Here is an 18028-nt window from a genome sequence, read left to right as displayed (position 1 = left end):
TCGTCTAACATTGATTGTACTCCTTGCACCAACTGCATATCTGTTGCACATTATTTGCTGTTGTCTGTCACTTTCCTCAGTCACTCCTCCACCCCTGTCTACGGCAAAGCAACTTCCCCACAGAAACAAAAATGTGCCGACAGTCTCGTTTAGGGGAGAGAAGAAAGAAAGCTGAAGGAAAATTGAGGAGATCCATAAATCTAGGGAATGAAAAAGAAAGTGAGAATGTTTCTTTTCTTTCTCAAAGGAAACTTTCAGCAAAGAGCTTGGCCCACTCTACGTAGAACAAACGCTGAGCTCCCCCATCTCCGCCTTTTCTTTTCTCCCCCATCCTCTTCTCTTTTCCTTACAGTACAATAATTCTAATTATGTTCAGACAACTAAACATGCCAGCTCTAACGACAGCACAGATACGGGGAAATTGGCTCATTTGCACAATAATAAATGTAGGTTTGAGCCCATAGAAAGCCTATTAACATTTAAATGATACAAGGACGTTATCTCTAAAGTGTGTGCTTATCCAGGGTGGCTTTCTGCGTGGATGTGCAGAGAATGATCAAACAGCCATGCGTCTGCCTATGCCCTGCACTCCTCAGTGCAACACTGACAACCCTGCTGACAGTGCTTTGTAATTGGGGAGAAAACGGAGCTGGAGAAGGTTCGGGGGGGGGGGGGAGGCACCAAGGAGCACACGGATCAGGGTTTTCTGGAGGAGGAAGGGAGGAAGAACCTGGGGCGATGAGGTGGGAAGGTGAGGAATGGGATATGGGGCATATTGAATTTTGGTGCTTATGAGCTGAAGGAGAAGATGAGAACCTTGATGAGGAAAGAGAGGAGATCACAGTCTTTACATGTCTGTCCACTGGGTAGACATCAGCAAATATGTTGGTTGATATAAAGGATGTCAGGCTAACTTCACACTAAAGATAGACAAATGCACACAAAGAGAATACTAAAGAAAAGCGTACAACAAAGCCAAGATGCCCTGAAGCCATGTGAACATACCATACAACGTTAAAACAGGCTAATAGGCGGAACATGTAGCATCAGCAGTTTTGTTGTTGTTGTTGTTTAGTTTAACTGACAGGTACTAAATATTTTGTAAGAATTGTCTGCTTATCAAATCCACTGAATGATGTTCAATTTGGTTTATTATTTTGCAAAAAGCAATACTGAAAATAATTTTCGTGTGCACTTTGTTAAAAAAAAAAACATGGCTGAATACTAATATTTTTTTATGCAGAGAGTAAGTCCATGCTGAAATGCCACTTACAACACCACTGCAAAGTCTTCAGTCGGTCCAAATTGATCCCATAATTACGGAACTCTGCAGTGCATTACATCTAAAGATACATGGCATAAAAGCATTGCCATTTCCTTTTGATTACTAATGTGGCCCCTAACTTGCTCAAACATGATGACATGCTATTAGACTTGAAATGCCATGTATTCCGGGATCTGACATTACTAAGAAATACAAGGAACAGAAGTCACATTAGAGCTTTATATTTTATTATTTCTGCTGAAATCTAAGAATCAGGAAGGGCATGAGAGGAACCAGTTTTCCTCCGTTAGCCATACTACTCTAAAGCCTGTTTCTTGGCAAAGTGTGCATTACTAGTATAATAAATAACACTTTTTTTTTTTTTTTTACATACAATTAAACATAGTACATGTTTAATTGTATGTATGGGTATGACAAACAGCAACAACTCTGACAAGACATTTGTTACTGGCAGAAATGGCAAGCATGTGTCGATTCCAGCTTTTGTAATATCAGAATATGCAGAAGATTCCAATTTTCATCATTGTAAATTTAATTAATTTTGGTCATGAAGTGTTGTTCAGTGACAAAAAAAAAACAAGACATGTGAGATGTCATGAGATTACCAGGGTCATTTTAAGTCAAACACTTATTGCATTAACTAAAAAAGGGACAAGCACAATATTAGGCATTGCAACAGTGGTTAGTTGTATCTGGTACACTTGCTTTCAAAATAACTCAAAAGTAAAGGTCAGTTATCCATTTTTATTATTTCAGCCCCATCTTCTCATGTGAGAGGCTACTCTGATTTCCGTTGTTGCTTAAGATATTAGTTGTGTAACTGTAAAATGGGTAACTTGTTTTTTTAGTGGATAGACTGAACTTGTAAAACTGTCTGTAAAAAAGATAGCTTTAAAGCATTGCCATTTCTCTTGCTATACAGACTTCAAGTTGCTCGATCGTGATGACATATTGATGTAGTTTGCGGCATTGAAACTCTTGTTCACCACTTTTCTGCAGTGTCACGGTGTTTTCATTTTTTTAAATGTAGACATCGCTGGGTCAAATGAAGTCAGCATCTACTAATACATGCTAAAATAAGCAGTGTTCATCATGAAAAACACACACTCGCACTCTCTCTTCAACCCCCCCCCCCCCCCCACCACCACCACCACCTTCCCTCCGGTGGGAAAGCAGTTTACCTCTTCAACCCTCATTACCATACCAATAGTGAGCAGACAGCTAAAGCTAGTTTGTCAAAGGTATTTTAATTACCAATTAGAAACTTGGCTGCTTGTGCATGAGCTAGTTCAATATCTCCCCCCCCCACCCCACTCTCCTTCTCGCTTTCTTGCACTACATACACACATATAGGTGTGTAGCCCAGAGCACAAGGTTCCCTGGTGCCGTAGCCTTGATAAACAATGTCCTATTCAGCTCCATATGAATAATTAAGGGTCGAACGTTGAGAAGAGGGGACGCTTGTTTATTCAGAGAGAATAGCCTTGTCGATGGCTGTATACCAGGGTTACAGAGATGCCAGAGGAGTTTATGCCCTGCAGTGACATTATCTAAATGGCACACTTACAAAAAAAAACTTAAAAAAACAAAAAAAAAACCCACAAAAATTCTCTGCATGTGCACTGTGACACAGTAACATTCATAAATGATACACGAAGTGGATAAATAGTGTGGTAAATATGAAATATTGATGTGGATTTGGCAGACAAGGCATGTGATGTCCTTATTAAGAGCGCTCCTCTGCCTGTGTGTGTGAGGTTTCATTTGTGTCTGCGCAGGACTGTTTAAAACGGATCAATTTCTTTTGGTACAAAGGTGACTCTCGCTTGGCCAAAAAAAAGAGGTCAACATGTCTGATAAATAATTTCCTCTCACATGCGATCATAAAAAAGCTTTACTGTAAAAATGCAGCGATAAAACTTTACAGCTGTGGACCTGGCAACTTCCATAAGGCTCACCACTGTGGGTAATAATTTGCATGGGCTCCATTGGTTTTTGGGTTTTTTTTTTAGGCCTTTTAAATAGATAATGAAGAATCTTTGCCTCTTTGTTCTTATCTACCTCGTGTCTTTTGACTTGTTCCATCACCTTTTATTGACTGCACAGCCGATTTCACCCCGTGGACTTAATAAGGAAAAGTGCAGATCTGCAGAATTGCGGGGCACGTCAGGAGCAATACACGCCATGATGCACATTCAGAGGGAATTAATCTGCTTGAAACAATATCAATATGAGGCCAAATGAGGTTTTCATATGATATCGAAGGCTGCTGGGTTTGGAGTGTTCACAGCTCATCATGTGTTCGGGATGTGAGAAAAGTTGATGTGAATGAACCAAGACAGCGCACTTACTTTCTTGTTTATGCTATAATCTTATTAATATCCATAGGCAAAGACATAACTGTCACTTAGCTTGTAGCAGTCACTTAGCTGAACACTTCCAAATGCACAGCTTTGAGCCGGAGGGGTTACAACTCACATACAGTGCGACTGAAGTGAGAATGATGAAGAAGGAAAGCACTGCACCAGCTTAGCACAGTGCTTAGCACAGTACAGCACAGAAGATTGCATGCGCTCCAGCTCCTGCTCTGGTGTATTTCTCTGTGGGATGAACGCTTAGCTTTAAATAAGAGTTCAGCTCTCCTTGTTATTTTGTCAGTGTTTCATGCAAGCAGCTGTAAGCGCTGACAGGAAACAGAGTAATAAAGACAGATGTGAGTGCACAGCAGGAGTTGATAGTCAAACTCCACAGTCAGGGTGGATGGTTATTGGCAGCACAAAGCAACCAGACAGCCGAGCCACAGGGGAACTGAGCGGCACCTTTGAAATCTCACAATGGATAGCCGTTAAAACAATAATAAGTCATAAGAAAACCATTAAAACCTGAGTACAAGTGTCACAGCATGGAGTGTCACTTCATTACTGCAGTATTGGACTCTGAGGTGTTAACAAAAACAACAACACCTTGACACAGTAATATCTGAATACAGAGGTGGCAGAAGTATCGTTAAGGGAGACATGCCAAGCACAGATGATAATATTGTATTGTGTGATGTTCTCTATAAGTTTTTTTAAATTATTTTTTAAACTCTTATGTTCAGATTGAATGGTAACAACCTTGCCCTGCCTCCTCTACCTTTGGCCTAAACTAGGAATTCCATCCCTGCAGAAGAAATGATAGGATGTTTGGGCCTGTATATTGCATGTTGTGCATTGTCCAATCTTATCGGTGGCAGACTGCCAGGTCTGTAAGGACTATTATGTGGCCTTTCTAGAGTCTTCTTAATTAACATCCAGTGCAAGACTTAATTTGATTGCCACAGTCCAGTGGCAAACAGTCCAGTAAGACACACACACGTCTGACATGGCTATGTGAATATCAGAATTTTTTTTTTTAGAAATTATTAATTTGCACCTGCAAAGGGCAACAAAATCAAAGCAGCAATTGCTCCTGTGAGGAAAGAAAAACAAATATAGCCCGAATGTGACATTACTGGGTCTAATAAAAAAAAAAGAAACCAAAAAAGAAATGATTTGTTCCTTGGCTCATAACCCAACTTTTCACCAAATTTAATTTCAATCTGTTAACAAGCTTTTGATGCTTCGCGTTGACAAAGCAGCACAGAGGTTCAAAAACACGACAGTCTCCTTGGCAGAGGTAACAAGTTTTTTTTGTCCTCATCAAAATTAAATTGGATAGATTTTCTTTGATAATCTAGTTAAGAAGCGGGTGCAATTTTTTATTTTTTCTCTGATGAACCATACACAACAATAAACCACAATAAAGTTCAGCACGCCCACGTTGGTTATAACATTGTTAAAATACGTTGCAATATCTCAGTGTCTTTATTTTGATAGGTTTGATTCCATATCCATCTATTATCTGCAGTTACATTTAATTTGACCAATAATATTTAAAGAAACAGCCTAAAATACAAATAACTTGCCTTACTGAATTTCCCTTTGGGGATGAATAAAGTGATTCTATTCTATTGCTTTACAGCAATGCTTTAGTGACGTCTACCAGCCACTCATATCTTACATGTTGTATCTGTCCAACATTGAGTTTCATCAGAATCAGATATGTGCAGGCAGCTACACAATTACCTATATGTTTAAAACCTTGCCTCAAAATTTGGACTATTTAGTCATAGTTTTGTAAAGAGAACATAGTGCAGCAGTCTTTTTTTTATTTTTGTTAAATAAAACAGTCAAACATTTGAACAGGTTTGGAGTGTTAACTGGTCAGTTAGGTTTAATTTTAACTATAAAAAATACTACTGGGTTATTAGTAAAAAAAAAAACAGTTTCACAATTTCAAAAAGTACTTTGATAAACAAAAATAGTGGATACCCTCTACTTTTATTCAGATTTTTCATTTGTTTTGATCTCTCATTATAATCATAATCAAGTTCTAATCAATGAAAATTCCCTTTTTTATTTGCAACAAATACAGTGTAAGCAGTAAATCGTTCTGCAGTTTCATATTGCAGCACTAAAGGTTTAAAATAGGCTTGACGACTCTCACCAACAGTATGTGCCTTATTGTGGCAGACATGTGACTATCAGGATTATACCACCACAACCGTCTGGCCTAGGACACACATCACACTAAGCGACATAAAAAACAGACAGGGTTACCAACACACGCTTACCCGCTAACATCAATCTGTATCTTCCCATCCATCTCACTACAGAGTAATCGGCCTTATTTGACCCGAGTTGAGGAGGTCAACAGGGTGGACAGATGTTTCATGATAATGGTTTATCTGTGTGTAAGGGCATAATGCTGGCAGGCCCACTTCCACTCAGCTTTTTTTTCCCTCTCTTATTTCACTTCTTCCTTTATGGCTTCAGGTCACATCAGTTGCAATTAATCCATTCCTCCTCATCTCTGATCCACTGATCTTACATTAAGGAGAGGGCTTTATCTCTCGGTGTGTGTGTATGAGAGTGTGCATGTGTGTTTGTGTATGACCGCAAGATAGTGAAGAGTACTTAACCCTGATCTCAATCTCCCAGAGCATCGGGGGGTATGAGGGGTTACCCTGAAACAATGTGCGCACACACATGCACAATTTCTTCTAAAACGCATGCAACAGAGACATGTTCTCCCAGCAATCCATTAATGCGAAGATCCGATTGGAGGTTCAACCAATTTCCAACTATCACAATGTCCATAAAAAACCCCAAAGCCAATAAAACCCTTGAGGGTCATAACTCACTCTTAATTGTCTTGTACTTCTGTCGGACCTGACATCACTGCGTTTCACAATCTGCCCGATACTGGCTGAATCTCTTCCACCTTTCCTTGAGTCTCATCTCTCCACTCAACCCCCTAACCTTACCCTGTTTTTCTTCTCCTTCCCCACTACTCCCAAGGCTCCCCCTTTTTCCAGCTGCACTCCCGATTTTATCACAGGACGAGGTCAGAAAGTGAGGGAAGCGAAACCAAGAGTTTCATGAACCTGATGAAAGCGGGGGGAAAAAAAGTCAAGGAATCCAGCGACACACTTCTGACACTCAGCCACCCGGATGTCCTACATAATGAGTGTTTTAATGAGTGCCCAGCCTGTTTTTAGCCATGTTTGTTAATTAATCAGTATGCATGCCGTGCCAGCAGATGGCAGTAAGGATAAGGTGCCTCTAGGGAAACAGCTAATAAGGTAACGGGAAAGGGAGGAAAAAGAATGACAGAAGAGTCCCCAGATTGCAGACAGGTGACCTCTGCAACAATATGGCAGCCTGGGTGCTGTAATACATGCTGGTGAACTTGTGTGGTCATGAAAGGGCAGGATTTGCATGTGTATGCTCGTGTAATACAGACATAAACACGTGCTGGCACATGAACACAAATGCGGTTCAGAAATACGCCGAATGCACTTGCACGGATTTCAGACACAAGCACTGCACAGGGACTGCTCTTCCTTCTTCTACTGCTCTTTCCCAGCGGGGGCCCTCGACTGTACTGGTTTCCAGGGCAGTGCAAGCGGAGGGGGGAGAGGGAAATTAGCGCTGCTGTGGGGCCCCATCACACAGATGGACGGGGCCCAGCGCATATGCTGACAGAACATTATACAGCTCTCTCCACATCCCCGTGTAGAGCCCCGCCCGAGCGCACAAGGGCCCGAGTGGAATATTAATGTTCCCAATTCAATTTGTAGGAGCCAAAGCTACTTCCTGGATGAGCAGTGTCGACACTTCTGTGTAATGGATGACGAGTGTGCAGGGATTGTGTGTTTGTTGACCTAATAACAAGGTAGGAGCAGAGAATAAAAGCTTAGTTAAACTGTGACCGCTGATGGTGCATTTGATTCCTTCTACAGAAGCTGTAATGACAAAAAAGAACCCCCCCACCCCCCACCCCCACCCCCCAAAAAAACAAAAAAAAAACAGAACTGCTGCCTCTTTCTGCTCAAGTCCGATACATACAAGGCCTCAAATGGACTATGCACAGCTAGAGAGTTCTAGAAAAGGGTTACACTCATTCTCCTCTATTTCAGCTCTATTTCTATCGAAGTTTCATGGCATACATTAAACCTGCATAAACTGTTTCATTTTCTACATCTGGGTGGCAGAAAAAAATCCAACACATACATACATGCACCCAATAGATATGCAGCAATATCGGCATTCATTTGAAGTTGTGTTTCTGTTCATGTGACGAACATAAATTCAGTTTTTATCTCCTCTTTTGCTCTGCTTTGGTTGCCACCAACTCTTGAGGATATGCTTTCAGTCTTTGAGTTCTACATGCTGCACTATGGTCACTAGTTTCTAGCTTTGCCAGTAGGATTACATAGTGTCCTCCACATCAAATGGCAGTTAGTGGCAGTTTTTCCTCTTTGATTGAGATGAGGTTGAGATGATCAGCTGCACCTACTCTCCTCTGCCATATAAGCCAGACGCAGTTCATTCCACTTTGCCGGACTCTCAAACTACCTCAGTCAGTACTCTGATCACAGTTTTGTCTCACTCTCTAGAAACTCTGCCTTTGCTAACAGCTATTCTTCTGTCCCTTACTGTTGGATCTCCACCTGCCTGCAACCACTCACCTGGATCCTCCTTCTGTGCCACCGGAATCCCTACTCATCTGTTCCCTCTCCAGCTGCAACAGCTGTCCAGCTCCCGTCACCATTCCAGCTGCATACCACCTCCGCTTTCCCCCAGTCTGTCTTCAACTAAGTTCTCTGCTCAATCCCTGTACCCGGTTCTAGTATAGTTGTTGTTTAGTGCTTTCTAGGTTATGCTCTGCAGTTTGGCATTAGTATCCCCATCGGCGTGTAAGTATAAGTTCTAGCATCTGTAGCTGTTGTCGGCATTTGTAACCTGTGGTTTTATGTATCATTCGTAAGTATTCCTAGTGCATTCCAGTTACACCGTTTTGATGTTCAGTCTGTCTAGCAGCCATAGCTTATCTCTGTTTAACACTCCTGACATTGTATTACTTGGTTTAGATTAGTTTTGTAAATACATCCGTTTTTGACTGTAGTCTGGTTTATCTGTTCTGACCTGCCAAACCTTTTGGTGGATCTCTAGTCTTTTGCCGGCTCTGCTCCTCGGTCCAGCAAAACCTGTACACTGAACTGTTGTGTTAATAAGTCATTGTAAAATTTACCTTACTGTTTTGTCTTCATTGCCTGCGTATGAGTGTCTGCACTGGCACTGTAACAGTTTAATGTTAAGCTCACAGTGTACAGTACAGCCCTTTTCAGACAGGCACTCCTTTTTGTAATTTCAACAGCAACTGAACAGAACTTCATGTTTGAATGAGCACTCTGGTCACTTCTCTGTCAAAGCTATAAAGGTATACTGAGTATGTCACATTTCCCCCATCATGTTCAACAAGTCTAAACTGCATGCCTCACATTAACAGATGCACATGTGCAAGCAACATGTTTTGACTTGGATATAGCAATTTGAAAAAGACCTTTATCTACATTCCGGCAACAAGATTGGTCCAAAAATAGAGCAAAAGACACAGTTTGTGGCCAGAATAAACCTATTTCTCATTCATCACAAACGGAAATGTCCATAAAAATAAGACTTGTCTGTCATTATGATGGAGTCTGAAACAGCTGAGATTAATAACATTCACCAATAATAAATGCAATCCGAGTTTGGACGAAACATTAACAGGAAGTACAGGTTAGATTGCTGCTTTAGGCTGTTCATAGGGGTCTTTCCTCTGACTTTATAAAATACCTGCGGCATCAAACAGCAGCTAGATCCATTTGACTGTCTCCAAAGCAAGAGAGTTGCACACATTTACTAATGTGGAACAGCAGCACCAGAAACAGTAGCTACTTACTACTTATAAATGCAACTGATTCTCAACACGCAGACAGGATCAGTTAGAGCTGATGCCAAGTCAGACTTGTGTACTTTCCTTCACTTCTGACAAGTAAGCCGTCACGTACAGGATCATCGTTCATAACCAGCTGCTTAAATCTTTTTTTAATATATATAGCATCTGCCTTCACGTTCAGTCCTGAATTTCATCACAGCTGTCAGGATATGTTTACCTTACTGTTGTTAAGAAGTAGTTTGATTATCATCACACACAGAAAGACTCTCCAGTGATTAAGGAACTCTTACATAAACTAGAAAATTTGGCTATTTGGAGACTGATGAGTTTGTTCTTAGTTTAGATCAAGTCTTCAATATATTATGCATCCAGTGTCTTAAAAGAGAGTTTTCGATACAGCTTCCTGTTGTAGAAAACATTCTTAAACAGTATAACTAAAGCACGCAGCAAAATGGAATCATTGCAGTAACAGTAGTAGCAGCAGTATATTTGATTAAGAGATTGTAGTCGTTTTTAAATTAATTTCTTACTCTTACTGCTCTCTTGTAGCCAATAATTAAATATTTTGAGAGAAAAATAACTGTCCTCCAAGGCCATTGTTTTACTTCCAATCAACACAAAAATTACTATTGGTGCAACATGGCTAACATTCAGAGGAAAAAAACTATTTCTTACTTTTCTGAATTAGAAAACTATTAAAGCTGTCCAAAGGTGGACAGTTTTATTCAGGCTGATATAAAAAATGCTTTGTTTTTGGTATTTGTTAATTTTTCCTGACAAATTCAGGTCACAGACTTAACTATCATTAAGACACAACAGAATTGATTGTTGTTTTGCTAAAATAAAAAAAATGATTAATTCGCTTCAGAGCTTCTGCATTACAAAGTCTTACAACTGCAACATTTTCCAGAGCAATTACCGGATTGTATTTATGTTTACTTTTTTCATTGTTGTTAGTTTAAATAGTCATTTAGTTTGTAATTGTGTTTTATTATCTCTTTGAAATGTGTTTTTTGTGCACTGTGAAGCATCAGAATTCTGCCAAAGTATGCTACAGATATGTCTTATGATGTCATTGTTCTAGATGAACAAATAAGAGAAGTAAATGCACATTCATTTTTAAACAAATCATGCAAGAAATCATTTTGGACACTAAAAAAAAATCTGTGTTTCTTAAACAAAAAAACTGTATTGCATTCAACATCTAAGCATATCATTGCTCACACTGTATAATGAGTGTAAAATGTGCTGTATAATAGGTTCATGAATGCTCAGTTGGAAATGATTGTTTTTTTTTTCTTTCAGATTATACAACTACTCATACCAGTGTCCTTACGTTCCCTTATTCTCTCTCTCTATCTCTGAGCTAGTGACTCGACTAGTGATGCTCTCTGGTTTAACGTGCATATTTAAGCCCACATTGCAGCCCGCATGCCTTTGAAGAGCCCAACCAGAAGAGCTGAAAAGCATCTCACCTTCTTTTTAGTTTGGCTTTGGAGGAAGTGGGGCAATTCCTGGCATACCAGTGGGGCCCACATTCACACAATATAAAGGATTGCCTCTCATAACGAGGACCTTCGGGGGCAGTTTGGTAAAAGGAAAAAAAAATCACTATGGAGAAAAAGTGTTAAATTTTTAAAATGATGGAAAATCCTCCAACACTTAACTGGCCCCAGCGCCACACTTGAAATGACACATAATACTATTAAGCGTTGCTCAATACAAACCACATGAAAAGATTTGTTTTTTGTTCCACAGTCCGTGTTGCCATAAATAAGCAGAACAAGTATAAATACATTTAGAGGACAAAGATTATCTGGGATGTAGATCCCGAATTACAGACAGAAAGCTGAGGGGCGGGGAGGAGGGGAAGGGAGAGGGTGGTAGGTAGATAACATTTCGCTTATTCTCACTGTGGAATCTTAGTCTTGGCTAGCCACCCGGCTCCACTTAATAACAGTTTAGGCTTGTTGTTTCCATGACAACCGGTGCTTGATTGCTTGCCCTAATTTTCTTTAATGTGGCTTAATGCTGTTTGTATCTCTCAACATTTTCGCTTTAATCTCTCCCTCTCTGCCTCTCTATTCAGGCAGATCTCCACAATGCAGTGCAGAATTAAGGATGCGAGTACAGCAACGTCACAGGATTCACAGGACATGATCATTTCCTGTGCTACTTTTGACCTCTAAGATGGCTTCCAGATATTTAAAAGAGCCTGTTTATGTTCTAGTTAAAGCCTGTACACAAGATGCTGGTTAATGTGTTCGCTGGTGGTGGGACGTTTTCTTTATAATCAACATATACACGTTAGAAAAAGCTTTAAAAGAAAAAAAAACAAAGCTTTTACCCACCTCCATGTTACTCACGTTCCACTCATGGTCTGATTTCCTCTTTCCATCTCTTTCTGTGGCTTCTTCTGTCTACCCAGACTTACTTCCAATCTTCTTCAGTTTTTGGAGACAGCAGGAGTGCCTCCATCTCTAGCAGCACTGTGTGAAAAATTAACAACCTTAGGCCCTGTATAAAAGACTTATGGGACAATTTTGAAATACAATGAGTCTTTGTGTCACCATCACCAATTGATTTTGACTTACACCTAATTAAGTCATAAATTATATGTAAATACCAGCCTTACAGCAATGAATCAGTGACACTAATGCTATTACTCAAAAAAAATCAACTGCATCTACATCAAACTTGATGCAACAGAAATGAAACAGAACAAAGGCAGCCTCTTCAGTACGTGTGCCATGACCAGCAATCTTTAAAAAAAAAAAAAAAAAAATGTTTTTTAACATATCCATCTTTGTCCCAAAAGAGAGACCTTTGGAGTTGAAGGGGTTAACTGATTAATGCATGTAAACCCATAGTGTATTGTTAATGGTTATTTTGGCGACTTGGAAAAAGTTGGACAGTACCTCCTACACCTTTAGGATAGGAAAGGAACGTACCAAATATAGAACCTACTTTGTTCAGATCAAATTGCGGCATGTAATATTTCAGATGTTTTGCAATTAAATATAGACAGCAGCACCTAAAGGTATAATTAAAATGAAATTGAGCCTGCCAATCTTTGCGAGAACCTCAAGGTATGAATGCTGAGATATTAAATCAATACTTCTATCTCTGAAAACACCCATCCAATCACACAGACAGCCTCTAGAACTGATGGATGGAGCTATGTACTTTTCATGCAAATCAATATCTTACCTTATTCAGCATACTGCATAGAAAAAAAATCATATTGGCATAATATCCGTATAAGACCGCATAACCAAATCCATCATACATACATAACCAAACAAGCCAATACACAATCAGTACAAGAGGTTACTTCCACTGGCAAAGCAAAAGTTGATTTGTTAATGTGGTTGGGGCTGTCATCACCATTCGTAGTGTTCGACTGTAAAAATAAAAAAATTCTCATGCTTTTCATGCGAAGGTAAATTAGTTTCTGTCAAGCAGAAAAGGCCTTGGCTTGTTGGTGGTGGTAATTCAATCCACCCACCACAAGTTGATGTAAGAAAATGTATGCAATGACCTCCATATTAGTTTTATCATACATGATTTGACCCTTCTAAGTAATTGTAAGACAAAGGAAAAATTGGCCCATTGACTTATGCAGATGTGTCTTAGCTTTCCACAGACACAGAGATCAGTTCCGGGAGGTTTGAAAGTTCTATTCCCTCGGTGTAGTCAGGCCTGTATGTATCAAGTGTTTTGAATATTCCGAGCTTTCAAGTATTGGGTGCACATATTTCAGGCCACGTAAGTGCAGGTCATACCAATATGATATGGAAACGAAGCAATTTGCATCATCATCTTCTAAAAATACTGAGCTGAAGGCTACATGGAGCTGATAATTTATGACATTAAAAAGGATTTTCACTTAACTTTCTGTGATAATGAGATGGATGGTGTGCATGTATTAATTTTAGAGTAAACAAAACTCGAACATTTTGTGTGCATAGGGCATTATGGCGCTTGTAGAAATAACAAATGACCTGGAGAAGATCAAATGATTTAATTAAGAATGTAAATCAACTTCTAACGCTAACAGATATTAAACAGTATGTTAATATTCTTCAGTGGCCATGAGAATTTGAAACAGTGACTTCTTGGAGTTTTATTTAAGAGGCATGTCTGGATGTGAGGGGCCACACCGCCTCCCTGAATTGGACACTTAATTTGGTACAACAGTAAAGTGTCACGACAGGTGATTAGGTGATGCCCTTCAACAGGAAGCCAAAAAACTGCTACATCCTTCCACAACTGCACAAACCCTGGCTGCCCCTGAATGGATAAAAGCTTTATTGATGGAAGGTCTGCTCCTAGATTTCAAACTGAACAAACAGCACAGCTCATTTGGAAAGTTTCTGTTAATTTATGAAATCAAACTGTATTTTTGAAAACATAGGCCTCCTAGTGCCAGTTGACACTGCTCCTACACAATCCAAACAGCACTGCCATGTTCAACTGACCCAGGCCTGTTTAGGAGACACTCCAGGTAATGACCAGTGCAAATGCTACCAGCTAGCTAGTGCAAGATGCTGAATGTCTCGTGCCAACTGTTAAAAAGTGACAAAGAAATGATACTTGTAAACTCTCCAAACCCTTCTAAATGCTAATGCTAACTGCAAGACTACAACCATGTCCAAAGCATACTTGCCACTGACAAAGAACCTATACAAGCCAGCTAGTGGTACACACTAACTGCTAAAATACTTCACTACTTCAACCAAGCTCACCACAGACAGAGACTATACAAGCAGACTTTATCTAAGATGCAAGTACCAATTCCTAACTGCTAATTGCTAATGCTACCTAACAAGAAAAAACAAACAAAAAGACAAAGGCTGAATCCCAAACCACCCCCTACACACTCCCCCTACACTACCGAGTGTCATTCCAAAAGAAGTCACACTCGCAGCTGTGGAGGGCACCTATTATTGAAGGGGGAGGGTATAAATACGATCGTCAGAAATGGGACACCCTATCGCCTCACTGGAAAACGGAAGACATCATCGGCATGGTAACACAAAGACACCGACTGTGCATGGCTGTAGCGCTGTGGCACAGGTTGCAGGCAATGATGTAGGGGCTACATTCTGCTTCAAATAATTTGAAGTCATCCCACATGTTTTCCAATCCTATTATCTGGCATTTCAAATCCAACAAATGAATGAATAAATGAATTCTGTCAGTTGTGTTCAAATTTTAAGGTGTCAGGGGGTGCACAATTAAATCAAACGTCAGCAGAGAAGAAGATTTGTTTCTTTTGTTTTATCTTTTTTCACCACTCTTTTTGTGATGTTCTGTCAGTGTGAAAAAGGCGTGGGAGAAATAATGGACGCATGTGGAACTTACATCGATATGTTGTTTCCTCCTCCATTTCGACATTGCACTTCCTGAAAAAGTTGTCCAGAGTGAGCATCGATGCAGACTCGCTATTTAAGGGCTGAACAGTCCACTCCCCCTCCACACTACGCGGTTTGGGACGGCCCTTAATATGGAGGACCCTCCGCGGGAACGCGCAAACAGAGGGGTAGTGTGTAGGGATAGTGTGTAGGGGGCGGTTTGGGATTCAGCCAAAGACACCACCACTACCTTACACCACAGACTTACCTGAGATGGCTGCATGGTCCCAGAGAGGCTCTAACAGGCCACACCCCCACCTTATCTACACTTCCTCTTCCTGGATCTCTCCCCATTGGGAGAGGGAAAAGAAGGTGGGGGAAGCAGAGTGAAGGTGTCCTGTCCTCTGAATCCATCCCTCACCACCTCTATTTAAATCTCCAACTATTATTATTATTTCTCCTAATCCTATTCACTGACTAGATCGAGCAGCCTCATCTGCCTTATCCCTCACAATCTTCCTCAGACTCTGCCCCTGCACTCCCAGCTCTCTCAAAAGTGAAACAGCTGACCCTGCAACAAAGCTCATCTTCTGTCTTTAAGTCTGCATATCTAGCTTTCTTCCTCTCATAAGCTGCCTCCACTGAATTTTCCCACGGGACTGTTAACTCGGTGAATATACACTGTCTTTTCATTCACAGATCACAAAACAATGTCTGGCCTCAGATTGGTACACAGTATTTCTTGGGGAACAACAAGCTTCCCTCCTAAATCTACCTGCATTTCACAATCACAAGCCCCTCCCAGATGGCCACGCCCCTGCCACCTTCCCGTGCTGCATTTTGGTTTTATGGTTTTAATGATGTCATGGTTTTATAGTAACCAAATTGTATTGTTTTGTTTTATCATGCTGATGGAAAGCACTTTGGTCTTCTTTTATGTTGTTGTAAAGTGCTCTACAAATAATTTTTAATTGCTTGATTGCTTGATTGATTGATTGATTGATTGATTGATTGATTGAGGCCTCTATCCTTCTCCCTTTCTCAAACAAATTTCACCACTAACCTCTCCTTACTAGAACCTCCAGAATTCATTTGCTTTCTCCTCTCTTCAAATCCTGCAGCTAAGCTTCTCAACACCTGATTATGCCGTCATGTATACCGGCCTTGGGATAAGCCAATTCTAGACAAAATAAGGTGTAAGCTTGTACTACCTGAGCACAGCAGGCACGATTGGTCGCCATCTACCCAGAGTCTTAGGTTCTGGGGGGTTGGCAGCACATTATATGTTGCCCCTATTGGACATAATATGGCTTTCTTCCATACTCCACAGGTCCCTCCAGCTCATCTTCCTCTTCTCAACACCTTCCCAGTTCAACCACTGCCCAAAAGGTCAAGTGAAAACTAAAAGTAAACAATAAGTGAAAACAAAATTTACATTCTTGCACAGGATGTGACCCCTGGTCTCTGGGGTGAAAATTCTATGATAATCCATTTGTTCTTTTAAAATGTAAATGAGGATAGGAATAAATCTCATATATAGGACCCCTTTATAGGAATGTAATTTTGTGGAGGCTTGAATGGTCTATGAGGACTTGCTTTAATGTGTATATTATGCACCTGTCTTTTTCCAGCTTGATTAAGCAAATCAAGAAACACTGTAAATGACTCTCTATGTAGCCAAGATGAAGTTTTTTTTAAAGGGAAAACCTAAGCAGTTAAGGTTCATAAAAGATTCAAGCAACTGTGAAAAATGACAAAGCGCCTTAGAGAATTTGAAATACTAGAAAGCAGTATGCTACATATTTAGACCTCATATTTACAGAGGTAAATGAATACACAATATAGGGATGTTAGGGATGTGCACATGGCATTTATCACAGGAGCAGGCTGTCATGTGATTAGCACAGATCAAAGCATCTCAGTGGAGGAAGGAATTCTAAGAAGTCGAGCTCCGGAGCGTCGCTGACTTATTGTGTTGCACCACACGTGACACAGATTCTTGGTAAGGTATAGTACACGCACACACAAGTTCAAGATAGACAACATGTCCTCCAAGCACACACTGTGCAGATGTGAAGCTGGCAGAAGTATTAGCCCAGCTGGCAATGTGTGCATCTCAATGGCATACTGGGGTTCTGTTGAAATTATAGATGTGCCAACAGATGTTTGGCAGTGATGCTGCGGGTGTGTGCCACTGCCTGCATGTTTGTCTGCGTGTTCCAGCGTGTGCTTGTATGCACACTTACATTTGTTTGTGCGCGCTTTCCAAATGCTGTGTTTGGTCGTTCTTTGTATGCGTGTGTGTACAATTTGTGTTCATCTCTCCGTGGCTTTGAGAGATAGTGCAAGTGTGTGTGTGTGTGTGTGTGTGTGTGTGTGTGTGTGTGTGTGTGTGTGTGTGTGTGTGTGTGTGTGTGTGTGTGTGTGTGTGTGTGTGTGTGTGTGTGTGTGTGTGTGTGTGTGTGTGTGTGCATAGCCCATGGAGATGAATTAGAGGAATTTAGAATTTATGTGAGTGGTTGAACACGAGCCGCCAGTGGTTCTCTTTGCAATATTGATAGTGCATTGTAACTGGAAGCAACTGAAGCCTTCAGCAGAATAAAATACAAGAGGGAATAAAATAAAGACAAAGAAGAGGAAGGTGATTAAGGCAAAAAAAAAGAAACTGAAAGTGGAGGCAGTAGAGAAGGGGTGAGAGTTTGACAGAGGGATCGAAAAGGATGGAAACGGAGGGAGTAAAGTGGCACAGGGGAGTGGAGAGGTGGAATCATAATGCAGAAGGAATTAGAGAGACAGGTTATATAATTTTATTGTATTTTTTTTCCGAAAGAATAAAAGGGTAGCAAAAAGGATGAGGTTGAATGTGGGTGAGGGAGATACAGATGAAGACTGAGCTGTGTCAGGCATGCGGGAAAGCAGTCACAGAAATGCCAAGAGACATTAGAAGAGAAATAAAAAGAGCAAATGCAATCTGAGGAGCTTAAAAAAAGAAAGAAACCGCTAACTGCTGCTTCCCATGAGCATTTACTACTGTACTCTCTCTTTTAACATGTAATTATTTAAACCTTTTCCTCTGAAC

Source organism: Acanthochromis polyacanthus, chromosome 3, assembly GCF_021347895.1.
Source record: "Acanthochromis polyacanthus isolate Apoly-LR-REF ecotype Palm Island chromosome 3, KAUST_Apoly_ChrSc, whole genome shotgun sequence".
In the NCBI taxonomy this organism is placed as follows: Eukaryota; Metazoa; Chordata; class Actinopteri; family Pomacentridae; genus Acanthochromis; species Acanthochromis polyacanthus.
The sequence above is the reverse complement of the archived record's forward strand: the minus strand, read 5'-3'. Positions refer to the sequence as shown.